The 5,966-nt window shown below is 51.6% G+C and overlaps 1 non-coding gene across 1 annotated transcript; it reads left to right on the top strand.

Moving 5' to 3' along the window:
- Positions 1–229: 229 nt before the first annotated feature.
- On the top strand, positions 230–3,918 carry LOC102975322 (uncharacterized). Its single transcript, XR_003678859.2, has 3 exons — positions 230–608; positions 1,615–1,818; positions 3,697–3,918. It is a non-coding gene; the product is annotated as an uncharacterized protein (transcript).
- The last annotated feature ends 2,048 nt before the right edge of the window (positions 3,919–5,966 follow it).

Genomic DNA, 5,966 nt, shown 5'->3' with positions numbered 1-5,966 from the left:
GGGCAAGGATAGGGAGGCAGAGATAGTCACATGCCACGTCCCAGGCCTGCAGGCTCATTGTAGCTTCTGTGCTCCCAGAGCATGGGTAGCAATGCTGTCACTAATTGCCACCCAGTTGGGTAGGAGAGGAGGCCTCCCCCACCCCCTCCAGGTACAGATTATTCCTGGGGATGTGAAGTTGAGCAATTATGGGAAGAGCCTCTGTGTAAAAGGTAAAATTGCTGAGAAATTTATGTACTACCTGCAGTTTTATTGATCTGTAGAGGGAGATAAGAGTCAATACAGAATTCTCAGCTAACACTTAGAGGTACTTTTCTTTTTTATTTCTCATGCAGCTAAAAACAGGTATTTCTAAGGCGAACGGTCCCAGTGTGGCCTACACTGAGGTCTGACATTAGCTATTCCTAATGTCAGATTCAGCCCTGGAACGGTGAATGTAGGTAGCATCTTTGAATTAGGAATGCTTTGCTTCGTGGGGCCTGCGTATTGAATCTTTGTCCAGTGGATAGCAGTCACCAAACCGGATTCCTGCAGGCTCAGTAGGGTGAACATGTGATTTGTCATCCAGACTGGGATACTTCTGAGAATGGCAGAGGAGCTACTGTCAGGTACAATGGGACACTAGGTGTAGACCAGAACAGTAAGATTCCAAGTGATTTAATAGCCTGGGGTCTGATCCTGGGTAACCTTGAGCAAATTATACCACCTCTCTGAACCTCAGTTTCCTCATCTGTTAAGTGGGTATATACCACTGGATTTATGAGATTAGAGGTGACTTTATGTAAAACTGGTGTGATGCCTGGCACATGAGAGGCCTGCAGTAAATGGTTGCTAGTAGTATTACTGTTACCAAGTGGCACTAATTGAAAGAGGTAATCAGCAAATGTGTTGACTGGTGGAATCCTGGGGCCGACACAGCCAGAGTGGACACTCAGGAATCTGACACATACTCAGAGTTGCACTGAGAGGCTGAAGCTTAGGTGAGATGCCTGCCTGTAGGCTTAGGGCATTCCAGATGCCCAGCCCTGAGGAGTAAAGTAAGGCAGATGGGAAGTGTGACTGGTGTAGCACTAGCCATTGTAGGTTCTGATGCCACACATCGTTGTGACTTCAGATGAGTCACTGCCTCACCCAGTCTGTTTCCTCAACTGTCAAATGGAGTGAGAACTGAATGAGATTATATATATTACATGAATTGACCCTCCAGGTTAACATTTGATAGACATCACTGTTGTCACCGCCAGGTTACGGCCATGAGTTTGAGGGGTTCACCGTCATTAACCTCCCAGCTCATCCTTCTGTACTGTGCAGCTTGCCTGGCAATCACCTCTCAGTGGCAGGAATTAGTACTTTAATGTGCTCAAGTTGAAGAGCAGGTACCCTGGGACCACAAGGCATCTGAGGCCAGGCAGAGCCAGGCTGGGTGCGGGCGAGAAGGCCTGGCCCTGGACAGTGCCCTCAACTCCACATTCTGTTTTCAGTGTCCTGCGGGGGGAACCACTAAAGAGGGGTGGGGGGTTATTTCAAAGGCCAGAACTAGAAATTGCCTGGTTTGTGCTGTTCCTTTCACCCCGCCATTTCTGATTTGATTTACTTGTCCTCTTTTCCTCTCAGAACGACACTAAGGTTTTGGAGCAGCCAGTAGTCGTGCAAAGTGTGGGCACTGATGGACGTGTCTTCCAGTTCCTGGTGCTACAGCTGAACACCACAGATCTGGCCTCTGATGAGGGTGTCAAGAATCTAGTCTGGGTAGACTCGGATCAGCTCCTCTATGAGCATTTTTGGTGTCTCCCGGTGGTCAGAAGGAAGGCAGTTGTGGTAAGTCCGGCCGCCTCTGGCCTGGTGATGGGCCCAGGGCCAGGACTCACCCTCCCCAGAGTGAGCCTGGCTTGGGGTTGACGGGATGCTTGTGAGTGGGGCCCCGGCTTTGGGGTCTTCACGCTCAGGACCTCTGCCTGGAGGGATACTTCAGCCCTGCCCATTACCTAAAACAGCGCCTTCCACCCTGGGCCCCAGCCCGCTCTTCACCTCACCCCGCGCGCTCCTCAGCGCCCACCACGCCCAGCTCCTTGTAGCTCTCCAGTATGCGCCGCTGCCTGAGTAGCTGAGGATCCCAGTAGTGCTGTTCCTTTTACAGAGGAGGCTGCTTCCTTCGTGCTCCCTCCTCCTCTGCCCCACGCAGCCTCCCCCATTTCTCCATCGTCTGGTTGTCCTCTATTTGTCATTGCATTAGCATAAAGACCCACCATTCCCAGTCCCAGCCTTGCTTAAGTACCTTGGGTGGGTTCCCATAGCCCCTGGGTCCCCCCATCACAGCGCAGTCATGCTGCTGTCCTGTAGTTACCTGTTTATGTGTTCTTTTCCTCTGTTAAACCGAGCACTGAGCTTCTCAAAGGCTGAGTCCGTGATTGATGCATTCATTTCATTCCTCCATGGCATTGTCACTCACTGCTGCACCTTCAGTGCTCAGCTGACAGAGACCAGGCCTGTGTTCTGTGTAGTGGGCAGTGGCAGTATCTAAATAGAATCATAATGTAATATCAGGCAGTGATAAGCACTCTGAAGAGACAAAACAGGATTGGGGGATGAGAGAGAACAGAGTGGGGTACTGCTGGATCTGTGGCAGACTAGCCATGTCCCACACGGGGCCTGAGTAGATTTGTTTAAATGTAGTTGTTGAGCCTTTGAACATTATCTGTATGTTAGTGGAATGATGAGTTCTCCAGTGTCTATCGATATTGTTTACCCTTGAAATGCCTACTGGTCTGGTCCCTCTCTTTTGGCCCCAGACACCATTCATTGTCCCTCACCTGTGCGGCGGCCGCACCAGCCTCCTCCGCTCCCTCTGCTGTTAGTTGTGCTCTCCCTCTCCCCTTCACGTCTTCAGGTCCTCTTCTTTCAGCCTCTTCCTTCTGAAATAGTGACTTAGTGCCAGGCCCGTGCTGCTGTGGTCACGTGACTCCTCCTTACCTGTCTCTTCCCGCACCCACCCCACCTCCGCCAGCACGGACCCCGGGCTCCAGCCTCGCCCTAGCTCTTCCCACCTTCATTCGTGCCTCCGGACCAGTGCATATACTGGCCTTTCTGAAGTCTCCTTTCTTTTTTCTTTCTGGCCCATTCTGTTATACTTGCCCTTTAAGACTCATTCATACATGCTCTCTTCCGTGTATGGAAGTCAATGAGTTAGTTATTTTCTCCCCTGTTTTCTTAGCGTCTTTTTCCTGCTTCTATTATGAGGCCCATCACCTTGTATTATCACTATTGCAAACCTGGCTGGAAGCTCCTTGAGGGTGGGAGCCAGATTCAAGTCATTATTGGGTTTCCAGCACTGGGTCACAGTTCTGATACAGAGAAGGTGCCTGATAAATGTGTGTGGAAGGAGTGAGGGATTATTGTCTCTGGGAATTAAAAGGGGCAATAGAACATTTGCTTGTGGTGGTTGAGGTGAGCAGGATTAGGGATCAGGGCAATGTCAACAGACGATTTGGCTGAAAGGTGCTGGGATGCTTCATATCCTCCTCGCTAGCCCAGCATCCCCGGCATCTCTTGGCACCAGCTCCCCAGCGCTCCTTCTTGGTCGTGAGAGAAAGAAACAGTTATTATCCAGGCACTTAGGATTTGCATGAAACCGACCTTTGTTTTAATTGCTGCCATTAAACCTAGTAGCAGGATCCTAATGGGCTGTGTTCTTTCCAGGAACCTGTTGGGCCGACTGGTTTCCAGCCAGAGACATTCAGGAAGTTTTTAGCTCTGTATTTGCATGGTGCTGTGTGAGCCAAGGACCGTTCTGAGGCCTGGAGCTCCCTGTGCCCCCTCTCCCTGAGGATCCTGGGGCCTGGGTGGTGCCTGGGGCCTGCTCGGAGCCCAGTGCTCCTTTGGCTGGTGGTCTCACTGACAATAAAGAGCCCTTCCGGTGCACTGGAGCCTGTGCTTGTTGTGGGGGTGCCGTCAGGAGGGGCACCCACAGTTGCGTGCAGGCCCTTGCCATGAGCCTGCCTCCGCACAAGTGCTAACCCTGGAGCCTGACCTACCCCGGCTTTGTCCGTGACCCATCTTGTGACTTTAAATAAGAATCTTCATCTCTGAGTTTGTTTCTTCATCTGAAACTTGAGGCTAATATGACCTACACTGTTTGCTTCATATTAGGTGTTCTGTGATGGTCGCTAGGTCCTATGGCATTACTTAAATTGTGGACACATTCCACAGTGACCGCAGAAGATCTGAATAGAATATTCATTGTAAATTTCTCACTAGTACCTTGGTTAATGGATTGAGTACATCCCTGGTTCAGCTGGCCTCTGTTCAGATAGCATCAAGTCCTGCTCTGGGCAGCTTATACACAGCATCTTGTTCAGTCCTCACAAAACCCTTGCAAGGTAAATGTTTCCATATTCAAGAAAAGTGTTGAATTCCTACTGTGTGCCGGGCAGCATTCTGGGCCCTGTAGATGAGGAGGTGCAGATAGTGTAAGGAATTGCTGAAGGTCACGCAGCTGGTGTTGTAGGTCGACTCCCCTAGGAAACCCTGAGCTGGAGATTTGCAGGTGAAAGCTTGGGGAGAGCCTTGAGGACCAGCACCTGTGGGGAGTGATGATAGCAGCACCCGGTGGAGGAGGCACTGAGCTCAGTGAGTTTGCACCGGAGTCCTTGGCTGGTTCCCGGCTCCGTGGGCCCCCTGGAACAGAGTTGTCCTCATGGAGCGGAGGTGCTGAGCCTTTCTACAAACACCAGTGACTTGTCACCAGTCACTGGATAACACTGCTCCCAATGCGGGAGAGACCTCGGGTGAGGTGGCTTTGTTGGGCTGAGTGCGATTCCCGAGGGACTTTACTGAGAGCAGGCAGCCAGGACACTTCCTGCTGTGGGAGGATCACTCTGAAGAGGGGTCCGGGAGCCCATGTCACCTCCATCCATAACAGTGCTGTTTCCAGCCCCGTGTCCCTGACTCCCAGGTTGTACTCCTTCCACTTTACAAGGTACCTTTTAGGCTGGGCGGGGCAGGGTTTACCAGGAAAAGGACAGATTGGGCTGGTGGTGGTGTGTGTGAAGGGGTTACTGGAGAAGGCGGCGGGTGTGCAAAAGCAGGGAGGTGGAAAAGATCCTGGAGCACTGGGGAGTGGTTGGAAATGGGGAGCGCAGGGAGGGCGGGGGTGAGGCTGGAGGGACCAGCTCTCCAGGGCCTCGAATACTGGCACTTCAGACTTCCCCAGATAAAAGTCATCCCCCCACCCAAGGCAACCCTGGTCCCTTTCCCTAAGGGTAACCACAACTTAGAGTTTCTCATGTAGCGCCATTAAAATGTATATGTATAATGATGCATATATGTACATTGCTTAGTGTCATCCTATTTGTAGACCATTCTGCACCTTCCTTTTTTCACCTAATACCTTGGGATCGCAGGATCTTGCCCCGTCAGCACATATGAGCTGTGTTGTTTTTTGGGCAGTTGCATTAATACCTGTCGATGGACATTCGAGTTACTTCTAGTTGTTAGCTATTACAAATAATGCTGCAGCGAGCATCCTTATTCACGTATCTTAGAGTACTTCTGCCAGCGCAGCCACTGGATAAATTCCTAAGCAGAATTGCTGAGTCAAAGGGATTTTTTTAAAGAACACTCTTATGGCGTGTGGTGGGCGAGTTGGCAGGGTGACTGTACCGAGCAGAGCTGGGGGCCATTGCGGTCATTCTTGGGTGAGTGATGGTGGTGGCTTGAAGCCAGGCTGAGGGGGCGGAAGCCCCCTTGCTACTGGTGGGAGAGTGGGGAGTGAGAGGGTGAAGCCAGCCTGGGTCTTGAGCATGTGGGTCAGAGGCTGCAAGTAAGTGGGCCTTCAGCAGGTGACCTTGCAGCTTGAGGCCTGCCCTGGAAGGGTGCCAGTGTTACAGGGCAGGCCTGGGTGCTCATCCCAGCCCCTAGAGTGACGACAGCCCTAGTGGTTGGCCTGGGTCTGTCCCCTTGGACCTTGC

Source organism: Physeter macrocephalus, unplaced genomic scaffold (genome assembly GCF_002837175.3).
Source record: "Physeter macrocephalus isolate SW-GA unplaced genomic scaffold, ASM283717v5 random_947, whole genome shotgun sequence".
In the NCBI taxonomy this organism is placed as follows: Eukaryota; Metazoa; Chordata; class Mammalia; order Artiodactyla; family Physeteridae; genus Physeter; species Physeter macrocephalus.
The sequence above is the reverse complement of the archived record's forward strand: the minus strand, read 5'-3'. Positions and strand labels throughout refer to the sequence as shown.